The 20,374-nt window shown below is 40.7% G+C and overlaps 1 long non-coding RNA gene across 1 annotated transcript in view; it reads left to right on the forward strand.

Moving 5' to 3' along the window:
- Positions 1-16,940, forward strand: part of LOC132682106 (uncharacterized) — a 205,304-nt gene extending 188,364 nt beyond the window's left edge. The window contains exon 3 of the long non-coding RNA XR_013554385.2: positions 16,752-16,940. This is a non-coding gene — a long non-coding RNA (uncharacterized LOC132682106). The remainder of the gene's footprint in view (positions 1-16,751) is intronic.
- The last annotated feature ends 3,434 nt before the right edge of the window (positions 16,941-20,374 follow it).

Here is a 20,374-nt window from a genome sequence, read left to right on the forward strand (position 1 = left end):
TTCCAGACCTATCACATTCTTTTCAATTTGTCAGAGTATTCCATTGTGTGAGACAAGCTATGCGTACCCCATACTTAAGTTACAATAATAAAACAGACATAGGATGACATGAAAAAGGTGAGAACTGGAGGCACATAGTTAGTGTTCCATAGCAATTCTCCATCTCAGTCAGGCACATAATGCCAGTTGCTATATTAGGGGAAAATCTTATTACCTGGATGTTTGTCCAGATATTTCAGCATACTCTATAGCTACTATAATAAGAATCATATGGAATTTGCAGAGGAAAAGCCTGGTAAATCAGTAGAACAGAGAAGAGTCTAAGAACAGACTAAATATATATTTAAGTCTCCATGACTCTTTTCTCTGCTTTCTGAGTCATTTTTCCTTATCTGTTGGAAATAGTCCTTATATGCAACTGAGTGACCATCTCAGTCTGTAGAATGTCGGGGCTTTGGGATCTCTTTTCATTTTGAACTGTTTTTGTTCCTTTTGATCAAAGCTGTTTTCTCTGAGTACTATTCTCTTAACAATTTTGTGTATTGCCTATGAATCTTATTGGGGTTCATTTAATTCGATGAAAGCAACATTCATAAATGTCTTAAAAATTAAATAAAATTTAAATTTTAAAACTATTGTGAATGTATACAAATGTAACACACATACATGTTTTATCTATGTTTGATATATGCAAACATAAAACATGTATATGTGTTGCATGTCACAAAATGTCTAACGGCTACATCTTTTATTTTTATCCTGAGGCCATTTCTTTCTTTGAAACCCTTTTTCTGGAAGGAAAGATGATCTTAGGTATCTTGAAGTTTCTTTAAATTCTATTAAAAAACTGAGCAGTTCTGTTCCTAACTAATTTTTTTTTAAATCTGTACCTTATATGTTACTAAAAGAAACTATTTAACAATTTTAATGCTATGTCTGGAATTCTCTGGCCAAAGTCACCAATTCATTAGGAATATTTTTTGTTTTTCACGTTATCATGCATGACAAATTGCAAACTTGTCACCCCTACATAACACCAGTCCTTTCTTTCAGTCTCCAATAACATTATCCTCAATGTCTTTTTAGCCTTCATTTACAGTTTCTCAAGACATTCTGGCCTCTGCCCACTGCCCGATTCAAAGCCAAAGTCACCTGTTTTAGATTTTGTTATGGTAACACTCCAGTCCCAGGTATCAATCTCTGTTGTGGCTATCTGTGGCTGAAAATGCATTCACTCCAAAACTTAGTGACTTGAAACAATTATTTTATGCCTCACAGTTTTATGGGTTGACTAAATTTGGCTATGAGGTTGTCATTTGAAGTTACTCATGAGATTATAGTCAGAAAGTAGCTGGGATTGGAATCCAAGGCTTGACTGAATTGAATATCTAAGATGATTTCTTCATTAACATGGTTTTGATGCCTCAACTATGATAATTGGAACAGCTGATACTGGCTGGGCATTTTATTGCTTCCATTTGGCCTCTTCATGTAGGGCTTAGGATACCTTACAGCAGGAAAGTCTCAATGGTGACTGAACTTCTTACATGGCAGCTCGCTTTCCCCAGAGTATGTGTTCCCAAGGACCAAGGTGAAATCTTAAAACTTCTTAAGACCAACTTTTGCCACATTTTGTTGGACACACATGCCAGCCTTGATTCAATGTGGGGAGGGCCTGGACAGCAACATGAATCCTAGGGGGTGTGGTTCATTGGAGGGTCTTTCTTGTAGAATAGTTACTATATGTAGATAAACCATAACTTATTTAACCATTCCTCTATTGATTATGATAAGTATGGTTTACTTAAATTTGTTGCTATTATTAACTTTGCTGCAGAGAACCTCCTTTTCATGTGATTTTGTCAGTCCTTCTCAAATGTATATGTAAATGTAATACTTTTTAACTGAACATAAAGGAAGATTTTGAAGGAACTCTATAGATTTATGAAAGAGAAAGTGTATAAGACTTGGCAATAGATTTTTGGAAAAGAATAGTGAAAAGACATTTGTCCAAACATTTCAGCGTACTCTATAGCTGCTATAATAAGAATCATACAGAACTTGCAGAGGAAAAGACCAGTAAATCAGTGGAACAGAGAAGAGCCTAAGAACAGACAAAATATATATTTAAGTCTAAGATTTGATATTGATGGTATTTCAAATCAGTGGGATAATAATGTATTATTGAGAAATATATATTAATATATTGATATTTTAGAAGAAAATATTATTAGATTTCCTCTCCTAACACATATAAAACCACATTGTAGGTAAACTAAAGGCCTAGGTATAATATTAGATGAAAGTTATTTTTATTTTTATTTTTTTAGTATGAAATTTATTGTCCAATTGGTTTCCATACAACACCCAGTGCTCCTCCCAACAGGTGTCCTCCTCAATGCCCATCATCCACTTTCCCCTCCCTCCCACCCCCCATCAATCCTCAGTTTATTCTCAGTTTTTAAGAGTCTCTTATGGTTTGGCTCTCTCCCTCTCTAACTTTTTTTTTTTCCTTCCCCGCCCCCACAATGGTCTTCTGTTAAGTTTCTCAGGATCCACATAAGAGTGAAAACATATGGTATCAATGTCACTCCTCATCAGGGAAATTCAAATCAAAAGCACACTGAGATACCACCTCACACCAGTCAGAGTAACCAAAATGAACAAATCAGGAGACTATAGATGCTGGAGAGGATGTGGAGAAACAGGAACCCTCTTGCACTGTTGGTGGGAATGCAAACTGGTGCAGCCACTCTGGAAAACAGTGTGGAGGTTCCTCAAAACATTAAAAATAGATCTACCCTATGACCCAGCAATAACACTGCTAGGAATTTACCCAAGGGATACAGGAGTACTGATGCATAGGGGCACTTGTACCCCAATGTTTATAGCAGCACTTTCAACAATAGCCAAATTATGGAAAGAGCCTAAATGTCCACCAACTGATGAATGGATAAAGAAATTGTGGTTTATATACACAATGGAATACTACGTGGCAATGAGAAAGAATGAAATATGGCCTTTTGTAGCAACGTGGATAGAACTGGAGAGTGTTATGCTGAATGAAATAAGTCATACAGAGAAAGATAGAAGACACTTAAAAACACTTTTTAAGAGTAAGCTCAGAATAGGAAAGACATGGGGCAAAAGAAAGCTGCATATGATTACATAATGATGTAAAACTTCTATTTTCCAAAAGATATTATATTAACTTTAAAACTTTTATCATTATAATGCAAACAACAGAGTGAAGAAAATATTTGTAACACACAAAAAATTAATATTCTTAACACACACAGAAAGCTTCTATATTCATAGAAATATTTTTATATAGAAAAAGGAGGCAGAGTAATAAAGTCTAGAAATAAGTATTTCATCAAAGAAGAAATGAAAATGACCAATAAATATATGTAGAATTTTTACCTTTACCCCAACTTAACATCCCAGTTTCAGTGGGCTGATAAAATTTTCTGCTCATCAATTTGTTCAGAAACCTATAATCTCCAGAGCTGGTGAGAATGAGGGGGAATGAACTCTTTCATACACTGTTGCTGGGATTAAATATATTACTCTGACACGGAAATCCCACATCTAAGAACTTATAGAAAAAAGAGGGTGACTTTTTTCCATCACTGAATTTGATCTCAGGAACATTTCCCCATACCAGTAAATAGTCTTTGAAACAATTATTTTTTACTGATTGTGTATTATTTCTTTTCATAACTATGACATGATATATTTAGACATTCTTCTGTAATGGGAATTTATATTGCTTTGAATATTTTGATTTTAGATTTAAGAGAACATAACTGGATCCAGTAAGTAGATATTATTTACATCTGATTGGAAGAAACAAAAAGTAAAAAGATTTTTATAAGATAACTTGGACATTTTTAATATGGACTGGGCATTTAATGATTTAAAAAATAGTATTAGTTTTATTTTGTTTTATATTGGCTTTGTTGGATCAAGGGGCACATCAACCTTTCTATTTGTTAAGCCTCTGACCCATATCTTCTCAAAAATTTGATTGCTGAAATTCCTTCTGGAATTTCAAGAAGGAAATTCTGTGTTTCAACTATCCCCTTGAAACGAAGAAAGACCTCAGGGATCCAAAACTTTGTTTTGTTTTGCCTCTTGGGGAACAGAGAGGAATGGGGGGCATATTCTTTTAAATTCTTTCTTATTTTTTTAAGTCAGCAAGAAACTATGATTGCTTATTGTTCAGCAGAATTCTATGTCACATTTTTTAGAAACATGTTTGCAAATAATTTAGATTCTACTAAGACAGTAAAATGATGTTATTAAATAAATACAAAGGATTTGTGTTTACTAAATCCATGCAAACCTATTAATGAATAAGGGGGCTTAGGTGAGAATTTGATCAATGGAAATGAGTTTATTTTTGCCATTTTATTTACAAAAATAAGGCAGTTCTTTTCACTATAAAGATAACATATGTTCATTGTAGAAGAAATATCAGTAATGTCCAAAGGGTCACTATACAAAGATGCTTATATTTTGGCACCTTTTTTCTAATCTTTTCAATGCATAGTTATCACTTATTTTACACTTTGTGATCCCATCAGATATATAATTTAATAGCTCACTCTTAATGTAAGTTAGTATTTTTTCATATCGTTATAGATTCTTGCAAAACATCTTTTTGAATGAATGTAATGCCAAATGTATATATCACAGTTTAATTATTCTATCATTATTGGAAAAATAATGTTTGATATTAAGCCTTTTGAGTACAGGTTTCATTTTTCATTTTTCAAATTGTTTTCTTAGGGACACCCAAATACATTTTTCAACATGTTTGCTAACCGCCTGTATTGGCTCTCAAGGACTATTTGTAGTTTTTACACATTTATTTGTTTCCTGTCCTACTGCATCGTGTAAAAATTAATCATTTAACTTAGTGTCTGTGACATTTTTTCATGGTTTGTTGGGCAATTTTTAGTATTGATTCGTTTTTTTATGTATACAGAACATTTTCATTTTAATATGTAAAATCTGCAAATTTCCTACTTTGTGATTTCTACCCCCTGATTTAAGTATTTTAGATTCAATGACATAGAAAAATTCTTAGAGTAAAAAGCTGATTGATAAAATAGGAGCCTACCAATGTCTTCCTTCTCTTGTACCATATTGAGGGAGAAAGAAAGATGGCACACGGGACTCGCATAGGGGCCTTTACAATCAGAGCAACCCAAGCAGGAGAGAGTGATGGTGATTCCTAGAAGGCTTGGGGGGTAATGATGAGCACGCCTAGGCTGGTGGCTTTGGGTGGATAAGGAGTGGACAAAATGCAGTGACAGCCATGGCACTCCACCTGGTTATGCTGTAAGTGATCACAATTCGGCCATTCTATTTTGTCTCTCTTTCTTACCCAGGGATGTCTCTGAGCCTGTCTTGCTCCTACCCTCAGCTGTGTCATATTGCTGTAGGGTCTGTAACACTGGTTGGGAATAAGCCACTAAGAACACCAGACTCTTTCTGTTTCTCATAGGTTTAAGAAGCAGTCACTTACTTATTATTGACTACCGCGTTATGTAGTATGAGGGGCAAAACAAAAAAGGTGGAAGGACATAGATTCAGGGTATGTTTCAAAGGTGTAGTTGACAGGATTTGTTGAAGGACTGGATGTAGGCCATGAGCAAAAGAGAAGCAAAGAGGCCCCAAAACTTTTGCCAGGAGCCCCTGGAGCAAGGAGTTGCCATATACTAAGATGAGATGAACAGCAGAAAAAGAAGTTTCGGGAGATAGCGATCAAGAGATCAGGTTTTGGATGTGTTAAATTTGATATGCCGTGAGACATATCAAATAGAAATGTACAGGTCCAAATGGAGATTATGGGGCTGCAGCTCAGAAGAGATACAGGCTAGAGACTTGTTAACAAACAGATATGTGAGATCACCAAGAGGTCAGGGTACCTAGAAGAGTGAACAAGATGAAGGACTAAGCCTTGGGACCTGCCACCGGGATGTTATTTAGAGGGCAGAGAGATGAGGATAAACTAACAAAGGAGACTGAGGGCAGCAACCAGAGAGACAAGAGGAGAGCCAGGACAGTTGGTGTCTTAGAAGCCAAGTGAAGGAAGTTCATCAGGCAGGAAAGAGTGATTGACTGGGTTGAATGTCGCTGGCAGGTCAGGCAAGATAGGAGGTAAGAGCTGATCTGTAGGTAGAGCAAAATGGGGGTTACTAGGGCCTTTGACAAGAGCAATTTCAGAAGAGTGGTGAAGGCAAAAGCCTAAATGGAGTGGGTTCAAGGGAAGATGGGAGGAGAAACTGGGACAGAGTAGAATTGCACTGTTCAGTATGAGCCACCGCATACAGGGGGCTATTGAGCACTTGAAATGTGAGTGCTCTGGGTTGAAATGTGCTATAAGGGTAACATAGGCATCAGAGTAGAATTACAAAGAGAATATAAAATATCTCAATAATGTGATAACAATCACATGTTGAAAAGATACTATTTTTGGATATGTTGGGTGAAATAAAATACATTATTTTTTTAGTGTTTATTTATTTTTGAGAGAGAGAGAGAGAGACAGCGTGCAAGCAGGGGAGGGTCAGAGAGAGAGAGGGAGATACAGAATCCGAAGCAGACTCCAGGCTCTGAGCTGTCAGCACAGAGCCTGACGTAGGTCTCGAACTCATGAACCGCGAGATCATGACCTGAGCCGAAGTCAGATGCTTAACCGACTGAGCCACCCAGGTGCCCCTAAATAAAATACATTATTAAAATTAATTTCACTTGCTCCTTTTTAGTAAAAGAATTTAAGGTAGCTACTAGAAAAATCAAGGTTACAGATGTGGCTCATTATATTTCTACTGGACAGCACTGGTATAGACAATGTTTTCAAGTAGTTTTATTGTAAAGGGGAAACAGATAAATGGGTAGTAGTTGGTGGTGAAGTGGGGTTAGGAGGAATCCACACCATGGGGGGAGTGGATTATTCATACAGAGTAACCGGAGGGAAGTGATGGTCTGGAAGCAGAGAGGTGGGTATTTATGGAAGTTTCTCTTCTGCATTCTTAGTGACATAGGAAGCCAATCCTCAGCTGAGAAACAGCTTGGGGGAGGAGGTTCTCTTTTATAATCGCACTATAGACCGCAGAGTTTGACACAAGCTGCCTGGCTGTAGACTAGCTTAGAAGAGAAGGAAGGGACATTATGGTGTACTTTCTGGGTTCACTGGTATTTCATTACCAAAGACATAAAATGAAATAACCCATTGGACAGCTTGTCCCGCTTGGTCATCTTCTCCCTTTTATTTCTTGGATCTCAATTTCTTTTTATCAAAGCAGAAAATAAAAGACTGACTTTCAACCACCTCTGTTTGCTGGGTGTTAACATAGTTCCTTCTGCTGCAGGCAGCTTGGTTTCTTTACGACTTAATTGCCACAAAATGTTTCAGTCCAGAGCCCTACATTTTCCAACGCATCCTTTTGTGTTTCGTGTTTTCCTGCTTCTTTTCTGCCTTCAGGAAAGAAGCAAGAGGACAACTCGCTTGTCTCCATCACTCCAGAGAAGTCTGGGTGGACTGCAGAGGCAGCCTCCCACCCCGCACCCTCCACCGCCATCGCCAGACTTGGCCACTCCTGGCCTGGGAGCAGCCAGGCTTCAAAGAGAAACCACTACTTCCTCCCCCAGCCCCAGCGCCAGCTTCACAGGCAGCTGGGCCGCTGATTAAACATGGAAGTTTCACTTCGGGCTACTTTCAACATTTGCATTATTCCAAAAGTTATTTTCAGGTATCCCATAAGGGATTTTTGGACCCCAGTACATGTGTGGTTTTGAAACTTTTCTTCATAGCTGCAACACCGAAAGGTCCAAAATAACGTTTGAATACAATCCTCTCAGTGACCCCTGTGCTCCCTGGATGGGACCCAGGGCAGTGTTGAGAATCTCAGGCAGCCCACCAAGCTGCACCAATAGTGACTTCTGGACTCGTGACTTGCCGAAGTGTCAGGTTATTATGTTCTGGTGGAGAGGAAATCGAAAGGGGTCTAAGGTGACCACTCTCAGACTCAGATTTGGTCTGAGGTTTGGCCGGGATCAAAACTTAAAAATGGTCAGTGTCCTGATCTTTCTTTTTCTTCCCTTGCTGTCTCAGAGCAATGATCACATAAAAATACCCCGAGTTTATTTCCTGTGAAATAGTTGCAGTTTACCTTTGAGCTGATGAGCATCTGTACTTCAAGGACCATAAAAACTAGAAGAGTTTACAAGATGCCGTGAGCTGGCACAATGTGGCAGGAGAGGAGAAAGCACTCAGGACGACTAAATATTTTACAGCACCCACAATTTTAGATTGTAACTGCTTGAACAGATAACTGCCCTTCTCTCTCCGGCTCCCTTCTCCTCTCCCTTCCCGTTCCTTTGGCTTGCTTTCTTTCTGCCATGTTGTTTTTTTTTTGTTTTTGTTTTTTCCCTCTCACTCAAAATTAACTTTTTGCATTTAATTCTGACTGCTTCCTCCAAGAGTTAATTTGTTAGGTAACTATTAAACATTTTATAGAATTCTCTGAGCTTGCAATAATCATTTTCTTGGCTGACCATCTAGAGTCATTCCATGCCATGGGACAGTTGGAACTGGAAAGACAGGAATTTTTGTATGGGTTGAGTTGGGTTACACCTGCTATTAAAAAGCCAGTCTTTGTGAACACAGAAACAAAAACAAACAAAATACAAGATAGTAACCAGCCAGCCTTACTAAGCTGCATGCCTCCTTCTCTCTACCATTGTCATTTTTGTGTGTGTTTGATTTGTCTGGGTTTTAGAAGTGATACCTCAATTTACAGCCTCCATAATCCTCAATGAATTAGTTTATGGTGAAACAAATCATACCAAGAAGGACTCCTAAGTCAGAGAGAATGATCTCTTTTGACTCTAAGGAGCATTTGATTTTAACAGCAGTTTGTTTCAAAGGGGTGCTCTTTTCCCCCCCCCCCAAGGAAATGCTCATTTTAACAGTGGAAGGTATGATGGAAGAAAAAAAAAATGTTTCTAGGCATTGTTGGTTTTTGGTTTTAGTATTGGGCTGAGTGTTAGGGCTAGGCAAATGTTTTTTGCAAATGAATGAATTTTCTCAATTTTTATAATGCTGAAAACTGAATGACCAGATGGTACAGTGCTCTGGCTGTGGGCATTAGGTAAGGCATTGAAGGACACTGCCCGCCAGAGGCAGGCACCGTTGTCCTCTGACTTGATGAAGGACTTAGACTTTATTTTATTTTATTTTATTTTATTTTATTTATTTTTAGAGATTTTTTAAAAGTTTATTTATTTTGAGAGGAAGAGAGAGAATGAGCAGGGGAGGGGCAGAGAGAGTGGGAGACAGAGAATCCCAAGGCCCGATGTAGGGCTCAAACTCAGGAACGTGAGTTCATGAACTGAGCCAAAATGAACAGTCAGTCACTTAACTGACTGAGCCACCCAGGTGCCCTAAGACTTGGATTTTAAAATGCAGTTGGGTTTCATATTCTGTCTTCATCGTCATTCCGTGGCCTCATGTCAATCTACCATAAAAATTAGAAGTGTCTGTTAGGAAAAATGGAAGAAAGAAAAAAGTAAAGACAGAATTGCTCTGTTGAGAAGTTAAATCAAGTTTGAGGGAGCAAAAATGTGTTGTATGTATGGGGCAAAGCTACACGAGGGCTCTCATGTTCTGCTGGAGGGTGTAGACCAGCCATGAGGAAGTCACAAGAAAAAGAGTCTTCATACTTTTTGCAGGAGGCCTAGTTTTCCAAGGGCCTGACACAGAAGCGTGTGGACAGTTGAGAAAAGCAGCAAATTCAGCCGTCAGAAAGCTAGCTCCAGTGTTGAGTGAACATTGTTGAACCTTTTCTCATTTAACTCTTAAGTAGGGGGTAAGGGAAGTTAAAAGGGGTGGTGGTAGGGAGCCCTCTTAGTTTTTATTCAAAAATTTCAGTTGTGCAGACTCAGTAACTTCTCACCACATGCAGCGTGGTGGCTCTGGTTAATAATACTGTATTATCACTTGAAACTTGCTAAGAAGGCAAAATGTAAGTGTCCTCACCATAAAAAAAAAAAAGAAAAAGAAAAAGAAAAAGGTCACGATGTAGGGTGATGGAATATTTACCAGCTAGATTAGGGTGATCCTTTCATAATGTGTCACGTATATCAGAACATCAAGTTGTACACCTTAGCAAGAGACAAATTTTATGTAACAAACAAAAACAAAAAACTCATTGCCGACCTAAAAATTGCATAGATTTTCTTGTATATTGTCTTCTAAAAATGTCCTACTGTTTCATCTTGCATTAAAGCCTATGATCCATTTGAATACATTTTTATAAAATGTGGGGGGGGGAAGACGTGTGATTTTAAATGAAGGACAAATCCTTAAAAAAAGGGCAGATAGTTCTTTGTAGCTGTGGGGGGTTTCTCTACATTGGGCTTTGGCCAGCACACCTCAGCCTCAGCTCCTGCTGGATTTTCCGGGCATGACAGGATGGGCCGCTCAGGCAGCCACCTCTGCCCCGTTACTTGATTGTTTCCACGATGTGGGCTTATGTCCAGCATAGCTAGGTTGCTGGTTGGTGTCATATTGTAGGTTAAGTCACAATCTAGCACTTCTTTTTTTTTTTTTTTTTTAATTTAATTTTTTTTTTTTTTATTTTTTAATATATGAAATTTACTGTCAAATTGGTTTCCATACAACACCCAGTGCTCATCCCAAAAGGTGCCCTCCTCAATACCCATCACCCACCCTCCCCTCCCTCCCACCCCCCATCAACCCTCAGTTTGTTCTCAGTTTTTAACAGTCTCTTATGCTTTGGCTCTCTCCCACTCTAACCTCTTTTTTTTTTTTTTTCCTTCACCTCCCCCATGGGTACAATCTAGCACTTCTGATGGTCCCCTAGACTCCACCTTTTGGCTTTGCTCTGGTGGGAGTCAATCCCTTGCCGTATAACACACATCTTTTTTGGTGAGACCAACTCTGGAATGTTTAAAAATTATTTTGTATTGTGGTAAAAAAAACACCGCATAACATAAAATTTACCCTCCTGACCATTTCTAAGTGTATATAGTTCAGTAATGTCAAGCAGATTTTCGTTGTTGCATAACCAATCGCCAGAACTTTTCCATCTTGCAAAACTAAAACTCTATACCCATTAAACAACAACTCCCCATCCCCCCCTTCTTCCAGCCCCTGGTAACCACCATTCTACTTCCTATTTCTAGGAATTTGACTATTCTAGATAACTCATACAAGTGGAGTCATAAAATATTTATCTTTTGTGACTGACTTATTTCATGGAGCATATCCTCAAGGTTCATCCATTCTATAGCATATGTCAGAATTTCCTTCCTTTTTCCATTTTTTTAAATTTTTAGTGTTTACCTATTTTTGAGACAGAGAAAGACAGCATGAGTGGAGGAGGGGAAGAGAAAGGGAGGGAGACACAGAATCCGAAGCAGACTCCAAGCTCTACGCGGTGAGATCATGACCCGAGCCGAAGTCAGATGCTCAACCAACTGAGCCACCCAGGTGCCCCAAATGTTTATTTTTGAGAGACAGGGAAAGCAGAGCATGAGCAGGGGCGGGGAGGGGCAGAGAGAGAGAGAGGGAGACACAGAATCCGAAGCAGGCTCCAGGCTCCGAGTTGTCAGCACAGAGCCCGACATGGAGCCTGAACTCACGAACTGTGAGATCATGACCTGAGCTGAAGTTGGACGCTCAACCAACTGAGGTACCCAGGCACCCCAGAATTTCTTTCCTTTTAAAGGCTGAATAATATTTCATTGTGTGTGTATGCCACATTTTATTCCATTCGCTTCTCAGTGGACACTTGGCTTGCTTTCACCTCCGACTCTGTATTTCTTAGGATTCAACAGTTTGAGTGGCAATGCTGTTCTATTTAAATTTCTACAAAACTCTGTCCCAAGGCCTTAGTTGTCTTACTACATGAGACATCTTTTCCCCCAAAGCCCTTTACTGATATTAAGAAAGTATCAACTTGAAATAAGGCAAAAGGGTAACTGTATGTTCTTTCCCTGTCTTACTGGAACATTTTCTAACAGGCCCACCCAAGGATCAACCGATTCATGGAGGGAAGGTGCCTTATCCAACAAACTCTTTGCTATTGATAAAGGCTCAGACTCTGTGAAGTGACGTGTTTATTGGTAGAACTTTGTTGGGTAGTGATGCAATGCAGGTGCTTTTGATCTAATTGAAGAGATGACCCTACAGGTTGTACTTTTATTGCCGTGTGTGACATTACCCAGTGTTCTATGTAATCTAGTAATCTCATTTGGATATCTCTTCTTCAGTTTTCTTATATATTCAGTTCCTCAAATGCTTTTTGCATCAACCCCACCATTCTGCTTGCTTTCACGTTGATGAATTAAATAAATCCTTGCCACATGCTCATGTTATGTTTACATGCGAGCTGTATTTATGACTTCAAAAGATTACACTTTGAATTTCTCTCCTGCCAGAACAGCCAGTGTAAATTACCACATTTCTTCATTTCAGTGAAGTTTTTGTTGCCAAGCTATAGAGAAGCCTGATTGTGTCAGAAATGTAAGCACGAGCTGTATATTAGGATAAGGTAGAAAACAGCTTCCTGCTAAATATACGTATAGCATGATTTTCTTTTCTTTGCTTCTCTTCCATCTTTTTTTTTTTTTTTTAAGAAAACTGGTCAACAATGCAACAATGCATTTACCCTGTAAGTGTGTCCGAGCATTTTAATCTACTATGAGGGCAAGGTACATTTCCATGTTGACACATTAGAACGGCTAGGCTTCTGTCCATCACAACTGAAGTCTGCAACCTGAGCCACGAGTCTGGGAAGGCCTCAAGGTGGGTTTCCCAAAAGTCAGAGTGGGAAGGCTGGCTAAGCTCACAGGTTGCAGGAAAGATTATAAAATAAATAACAAGCTAAGTTTCCATAAACTCTGCATTCCCATAGCCACCTGCAGCCAAACCTCCCTCCTTTGGAGATGTGCCCCTTTCTTGCAAAGGGTTTACTATTGTGGCTTTACTCTGCACTGGCAAAGTGCTAGTGACTGTGGAAAGCAAGCCAGAGACACAACCGACCCCTCTTGCTTTCTACCTGTGTGTGTGTTGTTGTTGTTATTGTTGCACGGTACAGCCACGGAGCGTGGGATTTTAAGTATTCCAGAGATCAGTTTATTTGGCATTTAGTGAGGATTAAGTGGCTCATTTTAAGAATGTGTCCCTAAAGATCAGGGACTTACTCTCAAGGACGGAGGTAATATCTTAGTTGACTTCCTTTGTAATATCTGATACCTAGAAGAGAGACCAGCCTGAATTAATCAGAGCTTTATTGAATTCTGTAGGTTTTGTTTCTTCTTTTGCGCCACGCAAGAGAGAATACGAAGATAAGTGGTAATTTCGAGACTAAAAGGAGGATTAGAAAAGCAAATTAGGTCTTTTTAGTGAGTATTTTCAAGGCTATAGTAAACTCTGTTAAAAGTCTCCCGTACAGCTTAATCATTGTCACATTGCAAACTCTTCTTTGATAAAAAGAAAAACTTTCAACTACTGCCTTCCTCAGTTTTCTCTGTCTATGTGTGGGAGCTACCCTCTGGGAGATGATCTGTTTGAACGTGACTCTAAATTATTCAGTCAGCTGGTGTTCCACTCTAATTTGGTGGCCCTTTGGCTAGATGGAAAAGGTTGATGGTCTCACCCAAGGACTACGAAGGTAACTCCCTTGCATTGTGACTTTACTCTGTGGAGTCAAAGGGATGACAAATGAAGAAATTTCTCCGCTGAAGCGCACGAGGCTGATGTCTGTTTCTGGGAACTCTTTCTTAATCCTGGTTTTAGAATTTTATGAACCTCCACTTTCCTTGTGATACGTGTGTTTTAGGGTCGTTTCAGTCTTTAAGCAAAATTAGTACCTAGGGTTTTTTTTGTTTTGTTTTGTTTTTTGGTGGTGGTGTTTTTAATTCTTACTCTGATATCATAATATTTCAGGAATGACCACAAGTGATTCTGTAATTCTTCCAGACGTTTTAGTTTAAACCTGAACAAACCATGGTCAGTATCAATAAATGTTTATTGAGTGTCAGCTGGGTAGGAGCCTTGTCTCTGGCATCTGAACAAGTCTGTTTCAAGTGGTTTGGATTTCCAAGATGTTCCGTTACCTGGGTTGGGAGTCTGAGATTTCCAAAGAGATCTGCATTGTTTCCTAAGTTTTAAAATTAAAGTCCCAATTTTTAAAGACATTCTCTGTAAGACAGGAGTACTTAGCAGTTTTCATTTATTAACTGCTTACCATGAGCTAGAAACTGTGGTTAGTCAAGTGTTTCACAAGCATTTCCAAATTTTAATCCCCACACCAACCCACTGAGTTGAGGGACGACCCTCATGATCCCCATTTTAGAGATGAGAACACTGAGTCTCAGTGAGAACATGCCATTTGTTCCAGGCCGCATAACAAGCTCGGAAACGAATCTGAGTCCAGTTCTGTCTGATTCCATGGCCTCACTGCTATATCATGTCGTTTGTTTTTTGATTGCCTCTTGCCAGTTCTCATTCAGTGCCATGATATTTCAGGACTTATGCATCACTTGGTTATACATTTTAAACCTGAGGAAACCAGCCCTGCATCGGCGAATGTTTACCGAGTGTTGACTAACTCTATCCTTAACATTTTACATGTCCTTTTGCGTGGTGTGGATTTCCAAATATTTCATTAACCGTCAGACATGTTTCTGGCAGAGACTTTAACAGTGAAACTTATTTGAAATTCCCAATTATCTAGGATATTTTGTTTAAAGATGAGAACAGCCAGCAGTTTTAATTCCTTAAGTGTTGGAACATTTGGAAAAGAGAAACCCCAAATCAGCTTGCTAACAAATGGCTTAGTGAATGAATCGGCAGGATTGTGCTCTATGGTTCTTTTGGGATGTTGTCTATGTGTCCCCACAATCTGGGTGTAGTGTGATGAGTTGCCCTGCTGAGAAACCAGACTTGAAAGGATAAACATGGTCGACAGAATAAACAGAGTAAACCCTGAGCATGGGGGGTGGGGGCGTTGCAAGCCAGCATCCTTTTGCTGCCTTAAGTCACATGCCCGGCCTTTTGGGAATGCGCCCAAAGCTTTCCCTTTATGAACTGGTGGAAACAGCTTAACCCAGCCAATTTGTTGGATTTCTCATTGACTAGAGCAGCAGACCTGGGGGAACCTAGAAAGCTGGGCGTTGCACAGTGAACAAAACAAACACATGCACATGCCCATGCTGCAGAGAGGAAGGGGGTGTCACACAACACAGCGCTTCTCTATTTCTCTCTCTCTCTCTCTCTCTCTCTCTCTCTCTCTCTCTCTCACACACACACACACACACATACACACACACACAGGATTAGCTAGAAAAGAAATGGATTTATTGTCGTTGATCATTATGGCTGACGCCTCAATTAATGGAACATTTGTCTAAAAAGCTTCCATTCAGGGCGCCTGGGTGGCTCAGTCGGTGAAGCATCCAACTTCAGCTCAGGTCATGATCTCATGGTTCGTGACTTCGAGCCCCGCGTCTGGCTCTTTGCTGACAGCTCGGAGCCTGGAGCCTGCTTCAGATTCACCGTTTCCCTCTCTCTCTGCCCCTCCCCTGCTAGTGCTCTGTCTCTCTGTCAAAAATAAATACACATTAAAAAAATAAAAAATAAATAAAAAACTTCCTTTTTATATTTGTCAAGTGATCTCCTCTGAGGAGCTTTAAAGGCACATACCAGTCCATGAGAACTGAGCAATTTGTCATCAAATGAATAAGGTGGGTTAAGGATTGGCAAGAAAGAGATATTGAAGAGGGAGCTGAGAAAAGTGGTGGAAAGCAAATGGAAGAATGAACCTTGTGTGCCAGCGGTAGGGTCACTTAGCAGCAGGAAAAACAACAGGAGAGCTCTCTCTATAGGAGAGCTCCCGGTTTGGACCCCCGAGGGACCTGGGCAAGTCTCCTTGCTGAGAGGAGAGGAGCTGTCATCTGGGAGTAAGTGCTTATGCCTTAAAAGCCCTTGTCAGTGTAGCCCTGTGCTATGAGCCCGGTCCAGGTAATTCAAGAAAATTGTAGAAGTTGCATCATTTGTGTAGCCTAAGAGCTGCATTTGGGAGCCTAGTCGGCAATGTCCCAGAGGTGGGCATGAGGGAGAAGAGAGAGGTGGTGGTCGGTGACAGGGACGCATGTGTCTCCTGGGCTGCTTTGAAGATCACCCACCGTGCCACCCGCCCCCGGCTGTGGGCCACCAGTGTGCACTTGTAACATGAGCTCAGACAGATCTGTTGACCCCCAGGACAGCTGCAGCTTGAGTTAATAGAACATAATTCAGCCCCTCAGCGATGCTTTCCTAGAAATCCAACAACGAATTCTCCGTGGATTCAGTCCAGGAATTCCCTTCCTATCTGAGAGAGCAAAAGTGCATCCTCTGGCATTTGTTCATTTGCAGCCGTTGGATGAGACCTCAGTGACCCATGTCTCTGCTTTTCTTTTTCTCCCTGTCCCACGTACCCTCCAGGGTCTTCTTAGAGGGTTGTGAGATGTAGTGGGGCTACCCTTCCATGGTTAGGATTCTCAGCAGTAGGACTTTCCCTTGTGGTGTATGGAAGAGATCCCCATTTCTAGTCATCAAGAAACAGGTACAGCTGAGACACAGTGACACTTGAAAGTCAAGGTTTTGAGGAAGAGGATGGAACATTGAGTTGAGACCTGGCTAACTCAGGATCTTTTTTCCTTCTTAGGTGAACACGTTCTTTTGATCACATCTCCCGAACAAGCATGAGACTTTCTAGGTGACATTTCTCTTCTTGGCCCAGAATACAGAGTATGGTGCTACTAACCAGAGCCCCTGGACTGAGGAAAGCGTTCTCCTGCACAGAGCCCAAGGAGACGGAGAGGGGCAACAGAGGAGGAACTGGACTTTGTGTCTTTGAAAGGTAGTCTCGTAATTTCCCCTGCATTCTTTTCCCCTTAAGAATGTGCTTTGCTCTCAAAGCTGAGCCTCCCTGTTGCATCTGAAGTCATTAATTCCTTTTGCCTTGATGATAGCCTTGGAGAAGTTCTCCTGCTGGACATAGATGCATTTCACATTATGAAAAGAGCGCTCCAGAAGGCCACAGAATGGCCAGGGCTCTATTTATTTACTTTAGAGGTGGTGGCAGCTGAGGAAGAAGGTTCAAAAGAGACAAAGTTGTGCATGAATTATGATGTGATATGTTCAGCTTTTAGCTCGCCACTGGGCAGACCTTCAAAGTTAGTTTTCAATGGGCTTTTCTCAGGGGGCCACACCATCCTCTTCCAAATGTGAGTTTGAGGATGCTTCCCATCTTACATCACTCACAAATAACTGCCAGAGGAACCAGAAACAAAAACTATACAATTTACAGTTCCCCCGCTTTGATGTAAGGTGGGGTGGGGGGTGCCAAGCAAAGGCTTCTGAGTAGAATGTGGTTGGATTGCCTCAGAAAGCAAAGTCTTAAAGAGAGCAAGCTGCATTAGTGAATTAAAAATATTAGAAAGCCTTTACTCAGATTCACTTGAGCTTGATTTGGGTCAAGGTGGGGGAGGGGAAGAGGAACGAAACCCAACAGTCTGTGCCAAGGATTTGCTGAACATTTTTTTTTTTTAATGCTGACGGGCATTAAATTAAGTAACAACTGAAGATTACACAAGAGTAAACACTGCTGCTAATGTTTGACTAAAAGCTAACTGAGGGCTCTAAGTGACTCCAGTTAATTTACACATCATGCCAATAACAGCCCCAGGGGACTGTGGGGGGGAGGGTGCGCTGCTCAAGGTGGGGGAGACTTTTATAGCCACAAGCCACGTTTTTAAATTTAGAAAAAGAAAACTAGAGCTGAAGGAGCTGCTTTAGAGACTCCAGGGAAGGAGAGACAGAAAAAGAGAGAAAGAGGAATTGTATGTCTGTGCCTGCTGGGCTTGGGTTTAAAAAAAGCGGGGGGGGGGGGGGGGGGGACGTGTAACTTTTAAATAACTCTTCTAGGAGGAGGGAGTGTGCTAGGATCAAAGAGTTAACTGTTCCTGTGGGACAGGAGTCTTAATAAATTCTGGACTGTGCCAAGGGTTCCATCCATCCCAGATGAAGGAGCGTAAATTCCCCCGTGAGATCAAATAAAATTGATTTAACTTTGCAACGTTTAGCTTCAAGTTAACATTTAAGTGTACAGCAGATGATGTTAAAATTATAGTCCTTCTTCAGCACAACCTCTTTTGATACAGTTTTAAATGCTTTTAAAATGGGATGTGTCGTTTATTTAGTAACATAGCAGTTGATATCCTTAGATTGGGATTTCATCATGCACTTTAATTTTCTAGGGCATTGGGGATGACCATAATTGCTGAACAATTCAATGGAGTGGAATGGGCTAAGTCAGCACTTTTTATTGCATTTTTCCACATAATATCTGAAATCTTCTTTCTCATTGCAGTGTGTTTATGAAAGCAAGGCATTTAACCCTCACATTTCCTGGGCTTGAATAATTTTCTTAATAAGGCATAAAACGTTTGCAAATTTGCATGTCATTGCGAAGGAGGTAACTCTGTTTAGCATGTCGGGGATCAGGTCCTCTTGTCTGGTGCTTGACAACCTTCAGGGGATCCTTAAGGAGAGCCAGTGTTTCCAAAGACCCTCTTTCTTCTCAAGTTTTTGTCTTCAATCAGGCAAAGGCAAAACATCTGCTGTGCTAGGCCAGTCTTAAGTTTAGTCTTGGAGTCTCAAAAATGAACAGTGGAAAGATCTGGATAACATTGATGTTTCTGGGTTTGCCCAGATGAAACTTTAAAAATCCTAAAAGCCACCAAAATTTCTGCTCTTTCCCTTGATTGTCCTGGATTATCAGGCTGGAGAAATGGAATGGGTGGCTATGTTCCAGTGCTATTGAATGTTGTGTGAACTTACTGATACCAGCCTTTTGACTCTGGCAGCCTATTCTGATTTCTAGCATTCTCCGGGGACCCTCCCAGCATGTCAGAAACCAAGCACCCTGTCTGCAGGGTCAGCCCCGATGCTAGAGAAGCTAGAAGAAAAAAAAAATCATTCTGTCTCATCCCTTCCACCCTGTTAGTTGACTCACTCTGTGACTTTTATTGCCAGATCCAAAACTTGATGGCCGACCTGACTAAGGTCACCAGCCCCACACAGCTATTTAAAAAAATTGAAATCACTTGGCATTTTCAGTTCTTGCCATTTGCGAGTTTTTTCGAACATTCTGATGAGCAGTTCTCAAAAATGTATGGCCTCCAAATAGGAAGGTGGGCCAAACCACAGCAAAATTGAAAGTGGCACTTCAAGTGACTGGAATTAGTCGACACTGGTGTGGCAGCTGGTAGCCACCATACCTGATGTTAAAACCAGAGACGAGGGGTCTCCCATGTCTTCTGGGCCAGTTTGTTACGCAACCTTAAGGAATGTCTAAGGGGAGGGGGGTGGGTTTTCACGTATGGAGAGGTTTTGAAATGTGAACAGCTAACTCGCTGTAATTCATAAAAAGTTGGCCATGAGTCAGTGACTGTAGATATTGTCACATTGTGTGAACAAACAGCCTGATTGTAATGATGTGGCATTTCCTGTCCTTGTCTTCAGTAGACGACACGATGTCAGGTGGCAGTTGTCTGCTGTTTTAGCTCTTCTCCTTGAACCTGAAAAGGGAAACTGATGTAATTTCTTGAAACTCTGAATCGCAAAGCTGGGGAGTGGCGAATGGTACGGTAATAACAGGAACAGCTGAAATTTATCGTGAATCTACTCTGCGCACTGCTCTGAGCAACAACCCTGTGAGGAAGGTACTATCGTTCTCTCACTGCGAAGTTTAGGAAGTGAGGCACGGGAAGATAAGCCAAGTGTCCATGGTCGACCAGCAGTTGGTGGAGGAGGAGGCTGGGTCTAGCCATAGCTGTCTTCATCCAGTCTTGGGCTCCGCCAGGGGGAGGAGAAGTCATCACTGCATTCCCGGGCATCCAGACACATTAGACACCACACACTGGAGTCGGGGGAGAGAGATTGGATTTCTTGAAGCCACGTCAAACCCCAGTCTCTATTATGCCTTAAAAAAAAAAAAAAATCCATCTCTTCCCATCTCTTTTTGCAATTTAGAACACACACTTCAGTTTTTAAGAACAGATTATTTGAGGGGTGCTTGGGTGACTCAGTTGGTTCAGCGTCCAACTCTTGATTTCGGCGCAGGTTCTGATCTCATTGTTCGTGGGACCGAGCTCCATGCTGATAGTGCGGAGCCTGCTTGGGATTGTCTCTCTCCCCCTTTCTCTGCCCTTCTCCTGCTTGTGCCCTCTCTCACTCTCTCAAAATAAATTCATAAACTTTAAAAAAAAAGAATAGATTATTTTA

This window comes from Panthera onca, chromosome A1 (genome assembly GCF_046562875.1).
Source record: "Panthera onca isolate mPanOnc1 chromosome A1, mPanOnc1 haplotype 2, whole genome shotgun sequence".
NCBI classification, from domain to species: Eukaryota; Metazoa; Chordata; class Mammalia; order Carnivora; family Felidae; genus Panthera; species Panthera onca.